The 19,335-nt window shown below is 35.7% G+C and overlaps 1 protein-coding gene across 1 annotated transcript in view; it reads right to left on the reverse strand.

Moving 5' to 3' along the window:
* The window catches only part of LOC134531629 (glucose dehydrogenase [FAD, quinone]-like), a 55,980-nt gene that overhangs the window by 18,419 nt on the left and 18,226 nt on the right, over positions 1 to 19,335 (reverse strand). The window lies entirely within an intron of this gene.

A 19,335-nucleotide genomic window follows, 5' to 3' on the forward strand; every position in this document is an offset into this window, starting at 1 on the left:
GAATTGTAGTTAAGTATACAGGTATGCAAGTTAATGGTTCTGTGTAAATTTATAACACTACTAGTAAAAAATTATCACTAGTGGAGGGAAATAGAGTATTTTGGTGCAAGGTTCTTAAGGTGGAGTAGGTATAATGGACCTAATGTGCAAGAAGCAAGGAAAGGGGTCAGCTACTAGGGATTCCAATAACAAAAACCAGTTATATTTTACTATTATTTCCGAGTAACAGCATTAAAACTCTAAAAAAGAATTGGTCCTATGTCCTTAGAAATAGGGGACTAATCACCCATTACACCCACAAAAAGTTATTAATTCTATCAGTTGGTCGTCACGGCAGAGATGTTGGTCGCAATGTCGGATTTCCTTTTCGTAAACTAGAAAGCACGCTATAATTAATTGACATTTTTTTTACTTGTTACAATCTAGAACTCTTCTATGTCAACAGGGCCTTAGCTATCATAGCATCCTTTATATCGTAGTTGGTGATCGTGTTCACAACATTGAAAATATTTAAACGTTACATACTTTTAAAAACAGGAAATGTTTCCAATAATTATTAAAAATAAAATTATACATTTACTGATTGATTTGATCTATTTCATTTGTTTATTTAATCACAGGTCAGTGATAATATTAAATGGTGTTTTAAATTTTATATATTAAAATTTTGATATCCTTTTATCGCTTCCACCAGTGCTAGAGAGAAAGTGGTGCCCTTGTAACTTAGGAGATAATCGGACTTTATTGGATAAGTTGCATCGTGTCTTTTTCTGTGTCCCCTCCTATTCCCTATTTCATTAGCCATGTTGACTTGATGTAAGCTTTTGGACATACGCCATTGCCAAGCCATTGCTAATTGCCAAAACATTCTCTGGGAAGACTCCACCCCACTCATACAGGAACCCGGTAAAATAAAAAGGAAAATCAAAGAATCAGCCATATTGCTTAGCAATGGCGTGTGTCCAAAAGCTTACATCAAGTTATGCACTCCCATTGCACAAATTTCAAAGATAATATTAGCCATGTTCCCTTTTCATTTTCCCCCTCCTCTGAACCAGGGATTGCTTGGAGCATGCGCGGATTAATCCAGCTGAACAACTATATATTCAGCTAGGGAATTCGCATTACTCATTCTTATTAGTAGTATAGAAAAGTATTTTCTGGCCTAGGCTTAAGTCTGTGGTACGTGGTGTCGACCTCCATCTTGGATTGTGATGTCACGGCTATCATAATGGATGACCTTGACCTTGAACTTGGATCTTGACTTTCAAAATTGGTCATAAATGCAAAATTTGCCTACATTTGCACTAAATTTCGCAAAAAAAAATTCTATTCCGAGGGAAAAATTCCCGTTTTTAGGGAAAATTTTCCGTTTTAGTCTTCATAATTGCCAACGGCTTACGAATCCATCTAAAAACTTCCCTAAGCCTCCGAAGTCAAGTCCTTGACAATTAGGTTGCCATGGCAGCCATAATGAATTATGACATAACTGTTGCAATTATTTTTACGACCACCTTCTTTAAATACAAATTTTTTATGCTAGAAAAACGGGATTTTTTTTAAATTTATAAAAAAGTGAATACATTTTTTAAATAAAACACTTGGCAATCATGGATTATAAGATTACAGTCACCATATCGAAAATCCGCAATTATCGCCAGATTTTAATGGGAAAATCTTTAAAATTTATTAAAATTTGATTGATAAAATTTTAATAAAATATTTTAAAAAACGCACAAATATAATGGAGTCCTCATTTGAAACTCGGTGAGGTCATTCAATTAAAAAATGCGATGGATCATTCTCCTTTACGGAAGCTGCCGGCAGACTGACCTCACACCACCAATGCCAAGGTGTATATATATATATATATAAACAACTAGTATGACATCATTACGCCTTATATATTTCGTCTTCTGGAGGCCGCCATATTGTTTTCGTTTTCTAGAGGCTTCCATCTTGTGCCGCCAATAGTGATTTTTTGGCACAAATATTAAATATGAATTTTGAATGATCATCTTATCAGTACTTTTATAGCTTAAATTTAAACTTGTTTCGCTCACTGTACCCTCCCAATTAATCGTTGTTCGGTTGTTTCCTCGAGTCGTTCCAAGCGCAGTATCTGAGATTTTACCGACCCTTTGCGAGACCAGCATCCTGCCTCATCTTCTCTCCGCCTCAGCGCTCGCCCTGCTGCTGCAATTCTCCCTGTCACTGTCACCAGGACCACCTTACTCTGCAGCTTCCCAGGGCAGCTCGTTTCTCAGAGCTCGCCTGAGGTGAGCACATCCAGTCAGGCTCCCGACTCAGTTTACCTAACACCCCGGCACGTCTCCAGGCTCAGTAGAGCTCATTTCCCACTGCCCCTGCAAATTTACACCTCCCCCTCCATCTTTTCCAGGAACACAACCCAGAGCATTAACCGGTGCTTAACCCCGGCGACCGACGGCCTTTCTCGACTGGCCACTGGTGTTCGAATGTACCGCCCCTGACCTCTAGTGGTGGAATTGTCACTTATTTCCCCTGGCCTGCCCTATAGCGACCCACGCAACAAATGTTCTCCTGTCGTTCTCTTCTGAGCCACCAGGGAGCTCCACCAGTCCCCTTCACAAGCCTTTGAAGTAATCTTGTCAGAGATGCGCGAATCGACTTCGTATCTGTTTCAGCCAATCCACAGTAGATCGCGCTGCGATCGGGTGCCGACAACTGTGTCGAGCTCTCGAATCCTGCATTTCTCGACCCCTCCCTCGGACGTCTTCGGAACCTTTCGGCCCTGAAGCCGAAGTATCCCCTCCTTTCAAGGCGAAGCGTCAGATTTAATTAAGCGCCACAGGTGCCATACCAGGAACATCTTGGTGCGTCTTCAGACTGACTGCATCGTTCTCGGCCGTTTCCTCTTTGAGAGGCCAGCGCCTAGTGAGATTCGCCTCCGACATTTACATTAAGATGTAGTCGCCTCGTCAAGGGATGTTTACCAAAATCTCGTTTTAAGTTAGCATTTGTAGTCAATCAGTGTTAATAGGTCATAGTTTGGTTATTTCTTAAATTATGAATGTATCCGCGTCCACTACGCTAGTTTCGCGCCAAGTTTCGTGGGTACCTCGGCAAGACACCTCCTGATTTCAAAGAGCAACACCCTGTTTTGGTGAGTAGTCGATACCCATTCTCTTTCCAGATAATTCCAGTTTTTTGCGGGCATTTGTGCCTTTTAACGGCTGTCTACGAACCAGGTAAAATACTTTTGGATTTGGCGTACAGGGTTCAAGAACTGGAGCCGAGATGGCCGCCAAATGGTCTTCCTGGCACCATTTGAAATAATTACTCCCGACCCACAGGCTACGAACTTTCTACTTCCAAATTCTCCACGAAGCCTCAGAACCACCTTTATGTTCCACCATAGGCGTGCGCACGGTAGGTGCCACAGGTGCCTTGGCACCACCATTAGGGTTAACGTTATTTTGTTTTTTACAAGCAGAAATAATACATACTTACAAAAAACCGTATTATTTCAAAAAAAAAAATGTTTTCCAATCGTGTCGAGTTACAGATATGTGCTCATAATACTATCAGTATATCAATTATCAATCGAACCAACTATACACACGGAAACAAGCCAGGTGCAATTACTTGTGTTGTGCGCCGACAAAACATTTTTGTTGTATTCCAAAAGTTAAAACTTTTGCCCGCTCTTATTTGTGTATTTTTATTATTTTACATATTAAAGGTATGTTACAAAAACTCCCTTGATTTTTTGATTTTAAAACTTAACATTTGAGAATGTTTTTCCTAGCATTTATTTGGCGTCTTCAGAAAACATGTAAGTACGGTTTTTCAAAGCCACCAGCATGAATTCCGTGCAATCAATTTGTGCAATTTACTTTATGGCTCAACAAAGCTTAAAACTGTAAATAGTTTAGTAGTTTTCCTGGCGATTATAACGTTCAAAGCCATAATTTGTCATAAAAAATGTTAAAATTTTTACATCTGTGTATTTAATATTTTTGTTCGGAAACACCTTAAATAGCACCATTTTGCGCTTTCAAATACAAATTTTTTCGGGGGAGGACCCCCGGACCCCCTGCTTTAGGCTCCGGGTCCGTGAATGACAGGGCTGTTGTGTAATCTGGCACCACCACTACTGAAGTCCTGCGCACGCCTATGTGTTCCACGACACTCACAACCGGCCATTTCTACAAGATTTACGATGTCATCTAGTCGAACAAATATGTGAAATTTAAATAGCGCCACATTTTTATAATTACTTATGTAACAAACAAAAGCGCCAGTGTGTAAATTACAATATGTTTAACATATTGTATTACATTTTATTTTTAATTATGTCTTAATGCATTTGTGTAATCATTTTCAGGCCAGCCGTATTATAAATTTAACTTATTAATGTTATTATAAAGTTTACTTATTATTATCAAAATGATGTCTATTTACTTTTGTAACAATTCACAATGATCTATGAAGCAAAATAAATAGAAGTATGGCTATAGACGAACCTGCATTTTTATTCATTAATATAAAGTTAACGATCCACAGTCTCCACCCTGTTTTCAGGGAGGCATTGACCTTCTATGTTTGGCCTTTAGTGTCACCTCTGAGGTTTAATGTGTTATCGTTTTGTGATATTATAAAGTCCCAGCGACTTCAAAGAAAATTTTTATTCTCTTAACTATAAAAATAAAGAGACCTAAAGGCCATAAAGATCCTGTTAGTTAAATTTTTACCCACTAGAGTGCAGCAATCATTATTATTATTGTGGCACAGCCATCTTGAAATTCGGACGCCATCTTGGAAATTCGTAATCATTTAACTAGAAATTCGGGAAAAATTACCAAAATTCATCGAAAAAATCACTCCTTAATATAATGATTAATTAGATTGACATCCGTCCTTTGTTCGATACTTGAACAACTCAAAAAACATTTAAGAAAACATTTATTTATTTAGTAAATCATGTTTAAAATCCTAAAACCTGCTTAAGTTCCTCATATACCAGCCTCCAGTAAACCTTTATGACCGCCAGATTGGAAATTTGTATTTACTGACCAAGAAATATAGAAAAAAAATTCAAATGTCATTAAAAAACTTTTTAATTAACTGATTGAATAGATGGATTACAGTCCTTGGTTCGATACTTGATCAATGCAAAAACAAAATTTGGCAAAAAAAATAATAAATTACCTTTATATCCTACAAGCGGCTTATTTCCTCATATAGTACCAGCCTCCAATAAGCCAATATGACAGCCATCTTGGAAATTTGTATTTATTAACTTATAAATTCGGAAAAATTCCAAAATTCATTAAAAATTGTTTATTAAAATAATGATTGACTCGTAGATTTCCATCCTTGGTTTGATTCTTGGCCAGTGACAAGGGTAAATAAAGCTTAAAATAAATTTTAAATTCGGTTTCCCATTTCCTTTTGTGTAGTTTATTAATCATTCACTCTACGAAAATCAACACTGACAAGATACCTGTCAAAAGAATTAAATATGTTGTCGCGCTACCTCACAAGTAAGTCTATTATTTTTCTATGTATGAAATACATTCCAACCAGTTCATATACAATATTATAAGTATAAGCCAAGTGTCTTCGGAACACAAGAGCTGGTCATTAACAATGTAAGACGTATAGGGCAAGTGTCTTCGGACCACGAGACCAAGTCATGAACAATGTCAGACATATAGGCCAGACATTTACGAACCACATGGCCTTCTTCGTAGATAGCTAAATATATTTCCAGCAATCAAGACAATGTCCTCGAACTGTCAGACCTAAAGTATCGATAAAATCATTTACAAGCATTTAGACCAACGGAACATGTTTTACGCTTACTAAAGAACCAAGAATCCCTGAAAAATGTTTTAACAAGACCAAGAGGTTTTTAAAGAGTAAATATTCAGAGCTACTACAGATTTGACTACGTATATTTAACGAAATGACACACATATAACAAAAGAAATGAACACACAGTATACACACGGAACAAAAAATACTCACTGGACACACGATACACACACAGTACACACACTGGAAAACAATGGACACAGTACACGCAATGTACACACAGTACACACACGGCACGCAATGAACACACAATACACACACTGGGCACACACTGGACATACAGTACCCACTCAGGACACACATTGGACACACAGTGTACACACACAGGACACGCAATAATCACACAGTACACACACAATGAACACACTGTACACTCGCTATGAACACACAGTACACACGCTGATCACACAATAAACATTCAGTACAAACATATAGGACATGCAATGAACGAACATACAATACACACACCGAACCCGTGATGAACATGCAATGAACACACCGAACACGTAATGAACACGCAATGTACACACAGGAACACACATTTAACGAAAAGGACGAACATTTGGACGACAATTCGTCAAAAAGTAAGCTCAGTTAACGAAAAGGACACACATTTGGACGAAAATTCGACAAAGGAAGCACATTTAACGAAAATGACCTTTTTATTGATAATTTGGCAGCAGAAATTCACAATTTAAATGTATCTCAAAATAAAATTACGTGACTCATTAAGTAAAAAAAAATTTCGTGCAGAGATCTATTTATCAGAAATAACCAGAAGCACCAGCAGAATGTCAGCAGAAATCTCCACAGGAATAATGAGCACATGAAGAATAACAAAAAAAATATATATATATATTGGCAGGAATAATCAGGAGCATTCGAAAAACAAAATGGCGGATCTAAGATGGAGGTTATGAGATGGCTGATCTAAGATAGCCACCGGTGTCATGTCAAGGTCAAAGGTCAAGATCATCCTAGATGGCCGCCGTGACGTAACAATCGAAGATGGTGGTCGGCGCCTCGGTCCACAGCCAGAAGCCAGGCGCAGGAAATACTTTCCTATACTACAAATATTCAAAAGGATCAATCACAGTTTAGACTGTTATCGAATGATATCGGTTTATATCATCTCTAGTCTCAGCCACGGTCATATAGATAGGTCTGGCAACTTCCTACCCTTTTACTTGACGTTTTAAGTCCGCTTAGTGAAACTGGCGGCTGCCTGCAAACTATTGGCGCTAGTATTAGTTGAACTCATCATTAACATTTTGTTAAATCTGAGCTTCGTATAAAATATGATTTGAGTCATAATTCCGTCTCAATTTTAATTTTTTTTTTATTTGTTTGGGTGCTTGGTAAATGCCTAATTCTTACCAATTCCTTATATTTTTTTTTTTTTTCGAATTTGATAGTTAAGTTGAATCTGTCTTTCAGATGCATGTTAACAATAGCAATCTAATCATAAGCTTGGCGCAGTGGTCAAACGCATGACTTAACAAATTGTCAGTTCGGGTTGGACACTCATTAGCGTAGCTTTTCTACATATTCATTATTTTATCTCTCTCATAATTCAGTTATTAATTACATATATTTAATATATTTAAACAATTCAATATGTATATTGAAAATTAATTTATTCAAAACAGTAATGTTTATTATTAAATATTTAATTAATATATAAACATGAATTGTTTTAAAGATACTGATTTTAATTGTATTTACTGTAGAACGTGAGTAGTATATAATAGGGGATCCGGCGCCTGGGTTCTGGGTGAGGATTGATGATTGTTTATATTGTGACGTCACGGCGGCCATCTTGGATGATCTTGACCTTCAAAAATTACTCAAATTGACTCTAAATGACTCAAAATTCATTAAAAAATACAATTTCGCAGAAAAAATCCCGTTTTGAGGGAAAACTTCCCGTTTTTTTGTCCTTAAATATGCCAACGACTTGAAATTTTCCCAAGACAGCTTAAATTTCTTATTGAGGCTTAAACATCCTTGTCTACAGCCTCCGATAAGCCTCTGACGTCATCTAGGATTATGACGTCACCGTTGCACTTTTCGTTACGGCTGCCATCTTGAAAATCTTTATGTATTATCCGATTTTAAGAAACAATTTTTCAAATTAATAAAAATAATATAATTTTAATAAAATAAATTAAAAAAAACACCATTGCACCTTTTGTTACGGCCACCATCTTGGATTCTATAAACATTACTTGATTCGTAACGCCCACCATTTTGGATGATTATTTCATCTTCGTTACACTTTACGTTATGTCCACTATATTATATTTTAGAACGTTGCACTTTACGTTACTACAAGGAAAAAACATTAATTTTTATACTAGAAAATCGGGATTTTTTTTAAAAAAATTATACAAAAAAATTATTAAATAATTTTTTTATAAAAAATATTTAATAAACGCATTTACGTCATGGAGTCCATGGTTCGAACCCGGTGTGGTAAAAAAAATGGCAATTCCTTCCTCCACAGAATCCGCCGGCAGACTGACCTCCCATCACTAATGCAAAGGTATATATATCGCCCAGTAGTATGATGTCATGTTCGCCATCTTGTTTTCTTCTGCTGGAGACTGACATCTTGCTTACGTCAACTGGAGTGCGCAACTGTAATATTAGTTTAATATTTTCCTGCTAGAGTGCAGTAAACATTTATTAATACTAAGGCGTCCACCATCTTGAAATTTGGGCGTCATCGTGGAAATAAATTATTTAGCTAGAGATTCGGGAAAAATTCCAAAATTCATTAAATAAATAAGTAAATAGTATACTTATTAATTCGATCGATTCCTGTCCTTGGTTCGGACCATGGAAGATGCAAAAAAAAAAATTATCTAAAAAATATAACTGACTTCTACGGAGATGACGATAGTGATTCTGAGGGTTGTGACGTGTTCGAAGACTGTGCTGAAGTACCTAAAGTTGACAAGATCGAAGACTGTGATGAAGCCCTGAGTTCGAAAAGATGGAAACGTCGTGTTATAATAAATAAATATGATAAATCGTATTATGATCACCGGGACGATAATGATATTAAAAGTATTTGTAATAAACATGCAAGGAAGAGGATAGCAGAAGTGATTGATTACAAACCATGGGAAGATCCAAACATATTTGTTGACCGGCTAAGGCTTATACATGCTTCGCTTTGTGCAGGAAACTATTCGTGCATCAAAGAAATATCATTTATACTCAAAGAACTGAAGGAGGTTGGCTAAATACAATAATGACTTGTTTACCTGCATTTGTATGATGTTGAGAAGTAAAAAATAATTTAAATTAAAAACATTTAAATGTTTTATTTCTTGTATTCCGATTTCTAACTAAGCTTAAGGTCTCGTGTTTTCATTCCATTTCCTGCGCGTACTGTGTGTTCTGTGTGTTAATTCCGTTTCCTGTGTGTACTGTGTGTACTGTGTGTTCATTCCGTTTCCTCTGTGTACTGTGTGTTCATTCTGTTTCCTGTGTGTACTGAGTGTACTGCGTGTTCATTACGGTTCCTATGTGTACTGTGTGTACTGTGTGTTCATTCAGTTTCCTGTGTGTACTGTGTGATCATTCCGTTTCCGGTGTGTACTGTGTGTTCATTCTTTTTCCTGTGTGTACTGTGTGTTCATTCCGTTTCGTGTGTGTACACTGTGTTCATTCAGTTTCCTGTATGTAATGTGTGTACTGGGTGTTCATTCCGTTTACTGTGTGTACTGTGTATGTTAATTACGTTTCCTGTGTGTACTGTATGTTCATTACATGTCCTGTTTGTACTGTGTGTAAAGCGTGTTCATTGTTTTTCCAGTGTGTACTAAGCATTAATTAGGTTTCCTGTGTGTACTGGGTGATCATTCCATTTCATGTGTGTAAGTTGTGTACTGGTTATTTATTCTCTTTCTTGTGTGTACTGAGAGATCATTCCGTTTAGTGGGTGTACTGTGTGTGCATTCCGTTTCCTGTGTTTACTGTATGTACTGTGTTTATTCCGTTTCCTGTGTGTACTGTGTGTACTGCGTGTTAATTCCATTTCCTGTGTGTACTGTGTGATCATTCCGTTTCCTGTGTGTACTTGGTGTTCGGTATGTTCATTCCGTTTCCTGTGTGCACTTAGCGTTACATCCGTTTACTGTTTGTACTGTGTTTACTGGGTGTTCATTCCGTTTCTTGTGTGTACTGTGTGTTCATTCCTTTTCCTGTGTGTACTGTGTGTTCATTCCGTTTCCAATGTGTACTGTTTTCATTCCGTTTCCTGCGTGTACTGTGTGTACTGTGTGTTCATTCCGTTTTATGTTTGTACTGTGTGTTCATTTCATTTCCTGCGTGTACAGTGTTTATTCCTTTTTCTGTGTGTACTCTTTGTACTGCGTGTTCATTCCTTTTCCTATGTGTACTGTGTGTACTGAGTGTTCAGTCCGTTTCCTGTATGAACTGTGTGTACATTCCTTTTCCTGTGTGTACTGTGTTTTCATTCCGTTTCCTTCTTGTACTGGGTGTGTTGTGTGTTCATTCCGTTTTCTGTTTGTAACGTGTGTACTGTATGTTCAGTGTGTTATTTTCTTTAAATGATTGTGGGGCGTTTCATTAAATGTGCGTAGTCAAATCTGTAGTAGCTCTGTAGTAGCTCTGAATATTTACTAATGAAACACTTTTTTTAGTAAATCATTTTTAAGTGATTCTTGGTCCTCTTGTAAGCGTAAAACATGTTAGGTTGGTCTAATTGATTGTAATCTGATACATTAGGTCTGACAGTTCGATGACTTTGTCTTGACTGGTCTAAATATGTTATATTAGCTGATGACGAAAAGTTTATGAGGTTCGGAAATGTCTCGTCTATACGTCTGACATTGTTAATGACCTGGTCTCGTGGTCCGAAGACGTTTGCTCTATATGTATGGTTTTGTACATGAAAGATTTAGAAGTTATTCTAAATATTGATAATTAGACTTATATGTTTGGCTTGTCGACAACGCATTTATTTCGTCGGACAGGTATATTATCTTGAATAGTTTTTCTTAGAGTTAATGATTAATAAACTCCGCGAAAGGAAATGTGAAACAGAATACAATATTCTTTTTATATTTAGTTACACTTGTCACTGGTTGAGAATCAAATCGATGACAGGAATCCATCGATTCAGTCATTATTTTAATGAGTGATTTTTTTGGTGAATTTTGGAATTTTTTCTGAATTTCTAGGTTAAATACTACGAACTTCGACGATGGCACACAAATGTCAAGATGGCGGACATATAGGCTTTCTAGAGGCTTGTGGACTAGGATCCCATGCTGCTTTTAGGATCTTGAAAATATTTATTAAAAAGTATATATTTTACATAACATTAATTTTTTAATCTCCCAGGGATCGAACCATGGACTGGAATCGACCAAACCAATAAGTATATTAATTGCATATTTATTTAATGAATTTTTGAATTTTTCCCCATTCTTTTGTTAAATAATTACGGATTTCTAGGATTATGCCCCAAAATTTCAAAATGGCCTATGCCTCAGTAATAATAAGTGATTACCGCAATCTAGCGGGTAAAACTTAAACTAATATGACGGTAGCGCATAAACAAGATGTTGGTCTCCAGCAGACAAAAAAAATGGCGAACATGACGTCATACTAGCTGGCGATATATACTTTTGCAATAGTGATGGGAGCTCAGTCTCCTGGCAGCTTCCGTGGAGGAAGTTTCTGTCGCCATTTTTTTTTTATGATATCATCATGTTCGAAATGAGGACTCCATGACGTAAGTGCATTTTTGAAAAATATATATATTTTAAATTGTTTAATTAATATTTTTTATAATTTTTAAAATTTTGCCACAATTCCTAGCATAAATGATGGTTTTTTAAGATGGGGCCCGTAATGAAGTGCAACGTTCTAGAATATAATATAGTGGACATAACGTAAAGTGTAACGATGACGACATAGTCATCCAAGATGGCGGGTGTAACGAATCAAGAAATGTTTCTAGAATCCAAAATGGCGGCTGTAACAAAAGGTGAAAAGATAATTTTTAAGTAATATTTTATTAAAATTTAATTAATTAATTTTTTTATAAATATTAGACATTTTTTCATTAAAATCGGATAAAAATAAAGATTTTCAAGATGGCGCCCGTAGCGAAAAGTGCAACGGTGAAGTCGTAATCCTAGATTACGTCGGAGGCTTATCGGAGGCTGTAGACATGGATGCTTTAGCCTTAATAAGGAACTGAAGCCGTCTTGGGGACCTTTCTAGTTGTTGGCATTTTTGAGGATAAAAAAACTGGGAAATTTTAATTCAAAACGGGAATTTTTCCTGCGAAATTTGGAAGTTTTTAGGAATATTGAGTCATTTTGAGTAAATTTTAATCATTGTTGAAGGTGAAGATCATCCAAGATGGCCGTCGTTACGTCACTATGTAAACAATCATGAATCCTCACGCAGAACCCAGGCGCCGGAGTCCCTATTATATACTACTAGCATGGTTTTTTTATTTTATTTAAAACATCACACAATTATTACCACACTCTTTTTTTAAAAAAAATTCATTATCTTTTAATTGTTAAATTTAGGTTAGACAAATGATAAACATTAAAATTTTACTCAATTTTTTGCCTAAACTAAGTATTTCTTTTAAATCTTGCTGCTTAATATTATTGAACAGCATTTGTTTGTGAAAAAATAATATAAAGCATAAATACGTTAATAAAGGTCATATTTTCTGGTAAATTTACGTTACCGAACATACATTGTTTAAAAAATTCCATCGACGACGGTAAAAAAAAACTAGAATATGGTGTCTGGTGACCATAGCGCAGCTCGCAGGTGACACTAGCACAGCTAGCGAACCATCGGGCAGGCTTGCGGATGAAAAAGACTAAATTGTCAAAAGATTGTCGACAAGGTCTTGATCTTAGGCATCCAGCGACGGAAACGTCCGAACATGGCCGAATTCTGACGATTGGTAAGCCTCAACAGAGTAAGCCACCAATTCGTAGTGCCATAAGAATAACAGTGCGCCAGAAACCCCATTTACATACTACTAGTAATCGTCTTGTAAATATTCTTGTAGTAAAAACACGTTTTTGTTTTTGAACCATATTTTACGAGTTGCATTGAGGTTTGAATAAGACCATTTTCGGTCATTTGTATTTTTGTTAACTGTTTTGTAATCAGATTACTATTTTTACTTTACTTTTGCATAGTAATATTTTTATGTTTACGATGAGAATAGCTTTGATATTTGTATCGTGGTAATGATAAAGTTACCTTTAGTTAATTCGGACATTTTATGTTTTGTTTTTAGTTATGCTTAATGGAGTACTCCCAGTAACCAAGCACTGCTGTAAATGTCTTCAAGTCTTCAAGCATATTTGAGTGTTAGTTTGTTGGACTTTGTAATAATTTAAATAAACATTTCGTGTGTTTCTCAAAACACTGTTTTAGTGTTCGCTCTAATCGACCCTTCCTCTTGTTTTCCCTCTTGGGGGGAAACATGTTGGTAATGGTAAGAACAAAAATCGCTTTCAACATACCAAATTCTCGTAAGTGAACTGACAACATATCGCCATGTTTTTGTTTGATTCAAAAACCACATATATAAAGGTAAAACATTTACATCCAAATCTCATATGTGAAAATATTTTTAAAATTTTAATCGAAGTTTGAAGACGAAACGCTAAAATATGAGTAGTTATTACTCTGTGATATTTTTTTGTGTTATTGTTTAACCGTTTGATAAAAATAATTTCTGGACGATTCTTTATTCTAAGTAAGTTCATACTTTCAATTGAAAGTTAATTTGCTTAGCTACAATAATACTGCTTCTCAGTTTTGGAAAAAACATACTTATATCTCACTAATAATGGTAAAACTGCTGTGGCTTGTGGCATATTAACATAATGTTTGAGATAATGTTTGTTAACACCGCGTTATTGTTGTGCAAAGTTAATTTGTAAAAGTTTTAACTTTGCATGAAATCTATAGTCGTTTCAAGATTTGAATATCGATTATTAATCATTAAACTAACATGTTTGGAACACTCATTTAGCTTTTCATTTCAGTGTGAGAAGTGGAGGTAAATAAAGATGGAACTCTAAAAAAGCTTACCCTAGAAATACACGGAAGTCAGCACCATGATGTTTGTGGTAACATTCATATAACTTAGAGAATGTGGTCAGGATGAAAGCACTCAAATTCATGGACCTCAAAATGAAGTTTCACGGTCTGTGAATGAAGGACAAGCTTAATATATTTATGATAGTGAAAACAAAGCTGTTTGTGTTTCTATTATTGAAAAGGAAGCTGTTTTTAGATTAAATGATTTACTAAACGAAGATGTAGATATTTCTTTTCCAGATATTTCCGTTCCAGGTATTCCTCGACGAATTTGCTGGTTTTGAAAATAACACAGATTCAGTTGCAAAAATTGAAGCTGGTGCTTATGACGCTATTTATTATTCTGAGAATATTCTACACCCATTACCTGAAAGCAGCAAAGGGATTGATAAGAACCTAAAATAAAAATATCTGATACATGCACTTGAAAAAAAAAAATTCAAGAAAATCTAATTAAAGGAATGCCTTACATAAGTATTAAAAAGAGTGAATCGGAAAATTCCAAGTGTGCAACCAAGAAACAAGCAAGAGAAATTGGTGAGAGGTGTGTCTTGTCAGAATGTTCTAATAAAGTCAGTGGTGAAGAAAGAAAGGCACTTTGTGAGTATTTTTGGGCAAATATGGACTGCAATCATTTTAGTGTGGTTTGTATCCTTGTTTCAGTATCACCTCCTATGTGCTGCAGAAAAAGAAATCTGCGGAAGATACACACCAATGCAATAGTTTGCATTAAAATAAAATTTAAATGTCGGTGGGATTTATTATCATGTGTGCAATATGATGATTCTGTCCACATTCCTTCTGCCTTGGAGAGTGGTCAGTTCATAGATAGGTTTTGAGTGGAATTGAAGCAATCCACAAAAGCAAGGAAGCAACAAAAATGACTAAGAAATTTCACAGTATTTTAATTAAACATGTTGAAGTATTCTTAGACATGCTTCCGAAAATGCCTTTATATTATGGTAGAACCAGTACATCTAATCTGTAGTACTTGGAGCAATTTATTGGTAGTAAGGACGGTCAGTATGCGTTGTTCTGTGAAAACTGTATGGAGAAATCCCAGACACCAATATCGAAAACTTCATTCTACAAGGTTATTAGGGAATACAAATATTGCTGTGTTCCAAACAAATAAATATCAATGTGAAGTGTGCATAGAATAGAGAATGAGTAGCATCCAAATAGATGTATACAACTTCTCAGCAGTGCAAATAACCGGAAGCATAACATGCATAAAATGAAAGCTACAAACAATATCAGCTGCAGATACTTACCATGATCTGCAAGGTGTAAAACTTGCACCAGTTCTGAAAGCTATTGCTATATTTTATAAGAGCTAGCTCTATGGGCACAACTTAACTATTCACAACTCGGTTAAATAGATATTTCTCCGAAACAAGACAGAAGGTGGCCAAGAATTGTCAGTTTTTGCTTCGTGTACTGTGGACTTTCCACGGCAACAAATTTCCCTCAAATCTGCTCCTCCAGTAATTCTTTTTCAGATGGTTGTACATATCAAAATAGTAAAAGTGTTCTAATCAATGCTCTTCTGTTATTTTCAAAGAAGGAAATGTCACAATTATCCTTTTTTTTATATGAAGACACACACAAATGGAAGTGAACAGTGTACACAGCGCAATAGAACATAAACTGAAGACAGAGTCAATCCATTTACCACCAGACTACATTAAGGCCTGCGAGAAAGCTAGAAAATAAAATCCATAATTGGAGCACAGATTTTTAAGTAAACTTCTATGCTGACGGGGCTACAATTCTAGAGTGTTACGAAAATCCCAATCGCATGAGGGGAATAGTAAGGTTCATAGTGGGGTACTAGTAAAGGAGGATATGGCAGGGGAGAGGTATAAATGACGTAGAATACTCGCACACGTATGTGCTTGCACACTCGCATACCTGCACACCAGCACACTCGCATAATTGCACACTTATGTACTTGCACACTTGCAAACGTGAACTTCATACTTGAATACTTGCACACTTGCATGCTTGCACACTTGCATATTTGCACGCTTGAATAATAGCATTCTTGCACAGTTGCATTTTTACATACTTGCATTATTGCAAAATTGTATGTCAGCACTCTTGCATACTTGAATTATTGCAGAATTGTATGCTAGGACACTTGCATACCTTCACAATTTCATACCTGCACTTGCATACTTGCATATTTGTACTTACATACTTGCACACCTGCATATTTGCATAATTGCTCAAATGCATAGTGCACACTTGCATTATTGCAAACTTGCATAATTGAACACTTGCATACTTACACACTCGCACACTTGCACTTACATACTAATACATTTGTGCTTACAGACTTGCACAAATGCATACTTGCATATTTACACATTTACATACTTGCACTTACATACTAACACAATTGAACTTAATCGCACACATGCATACTTGCACAACTGCATATTTCCACCCTTGCATACTTGAATAAATTTCACACTTGCATTAATTTACACTCGCATAATTGACAACTTGCATACATGCACACTTGCATACTTGTACACTTACATACTTTCAAGCTTGCATTTATGCATACTTGTATACATTTACAATTGTATAATTGAATACTTGCAAACTTTCTCACTTGCACCACTAGCATAGTTATGCACTCGCAAACTACTTGCATGTAATTGTTTTGAACTGCGACCTCAGCCAAATATAATTATGTTTCATATAACTAATTATATAAAAAGCAATAAGAGAAGTTTACTATATTCATTAAAGATCAGAACACTAATTTAAAAATTAATGCCTTTGAACACACAGCCATCGAAACTTACAAAAGACTGAAAATTAAATAAGGTATTTATACAAATAAAATAAATTCATATTTTATTTTTTTAATAGAGGTTTAAATAGCATGACCTGTTGGAGGCCACCATTATTTAACTTAAATGCCATCTGCTTGGAGAGATAATATATTGTATTACACACATTGTGTGCTAGAATTGGCCACCGCCATCTTTGTTTTTAATGCTTACTACTAGGAGTGCTAGGGTAAAGTATTTCATACATCGTCTGCTAGTGTGTGCTTTTACCGCATATTTGTATATGTTTGACCAACTAGAGCACACTAAAATCAATCACTAGATTGTGAGCTACTGTATCATCCACCATATTTTCGAACATTTTAACCGTCATCTTACAAAGCGATGATTAAAAACTAGAATTATAAATAAAAATAATAATCTATTAATATAGTGAAAAACCCATTATTAAAAATAAGAAAAATGAATGATTCTAAAAGTTATGAAAAAAAAACTAAAGTAGTATATGACTGGTGGACCGGGCACTGGTTTCAGGTTGTGGTACGTGGTTCGGTCAATGACAGACTGCCCAGATATCACAGCGAGTAGTATGTAAATGTATGTCCGGGGACAGGGTTCAGGGTGTGGTGTTGTAGTGTTGTCGTCCGCCATCTTGGATTGTGACGTCACGGCGGCCATCTTGGATGACCTTGACCTTTGACCTTCAAAATCGTAATCCAATTTAATGAAAAGAGTTTTAAAATTTATAAAATAATTAAAGAATTTTTAAATAAAAAAATTAAAAAACCTTGCAAGTTTCGTTACGACCGTAATTTCAATGCTAGAATGTCCAAAAAAAATTCAAAAAAATATTTAAAAAATTGTCTACTTAAAATGTTTTATTACTTAAACGATTTCGGTCCTCGGTTCGATTTACGGCGAGAGTAAACTAGTAATTTATGAAAGTATTAAAAAAATTCTCAATAAAATGTAATAAAAACGTCTTACGGCACACCCGACATTTGAATTATGTCACCACTGTATCAATTATCGTTACGGATGCCATCTTGAAAATCTTTATTTATTATCAGATTTTAATTAATAAAAGTACAAAATACATCAAAAAATTTACTTATTAGACTACTGATTGATTAGTTTGATTCCCATCCTTGGATCGAAACCGGTAGGAGCAAAAAATAAAAAACGACAGATCCTACCTCCACAGAAGCCGCCTAGACTGACCTCTCACCATCAATAACAAGATAGCCTATATATCGTCAGCTGGTATGACGTCGTGTCCACCATCTTGCCTTCGTCTGCTGGAGATCACCATCTTGTTTTTGTCTGCTAGAGTGTGCTGAGGTCATGTAAGTATGATTTTCTGTTCACCATACCTTTGACCTCGACTGTTGGCATAGAACTTTGATCTTGACCTTGAAATTTGGCCTTGACCTGGAAATTTCACTTGGACTTTGACGACCATCATGGATCCGACATTTTGTGTTCAGTACACACTACGAGGAGCCACCACCTTCTGGAGGACATTGCCACCATCTTGTTTTCGTCAGCTGGAGGACACCATCTTGTGTGTGTAGGCTACTCATCTTATAGAGTACATTACCATCATGCTAGTTTTATTCTAACCTGCTAGAGTGCAGTAATAATTTATTATAACTGAGGTCCGCCATCTTTAAATTTGGACGCCTTCCTGGAAATTCGTAATAATTAACCTAGAAATTCAGGAAAAAGTTAAAAATTCATTAAATAAATTTGAAATCAATATACTGATTAATTAGATCGACTTAGATTCTTGGTACAATCATGGATGATGCAAAAAATTAAAATATAACAACAATTTAACATAATAGTGACAGGTTCGTGAAATAAAACACCACAAGTTCTTTCACAAAATAATTTTATTACTTAATTTTTATTCTACTACAGGATCACCTGCAACACAAACAATCTTACAAACATTTAGGTCTGCATGGGCGTGAAATGACTAATTCTTAGCTCCAATCGGTTTATACTAGACAGAGACCAGCCAAAACATTTATTGACATAGTCCTCCTCTTCTTGACAGAGTTTCTGAACACCGTGTTTAACAGTTTGCTTCACATCGTTAAAACTGTAAATTACTGCAGCCGATGTCTTGAATGCACACTTCTTCACTTTGTCATCGAACGGATACGGCTTTCCATATATAGAGTCCAACCACAAGTTTTATTTTAATTGACCGTTTGTTGCTATGTCATCAATAGCTGATTGATTATGTCCTGTCTAATATCATCAAGAAAATTACAAATGTCTTTCGACTCACTTAACGTATTTAGATAATAGTAGTCTTTCAATGTAATGCACCGAACACAGTCTTAGGTTTATTTTCATGTTCAGTCGTCATAGAAATCGGTTGCTGCACATCAGTTTTCTTGCTTGTACGCTTACGAGTCTCCAATCTAAAGCGAGGAGTCGAAATTTCTGCAGGAAGTTCGGCAGTAGGCGCACAAACTTCACCTTTACATTTTTTTCGCATGATGTCGCAAACTATCAATTCGAG

The sequence above is a fragment of the Bacillus rossius genome, chromosome 5 (genome assembly GCF_032445375.1).
Source record: "Bacillus rossius redtenbacheri isolate Brsri chromosome 5, Brsri_v3, whole genome shotgun sequence".
Taxonomy (NCBI): domain Eukaryota; kingdom Metazoa; phylum Arthropoda; class Insecta; order Phasmatodea; family Bacillidae; genus Bacillus; species Bacillus rossius.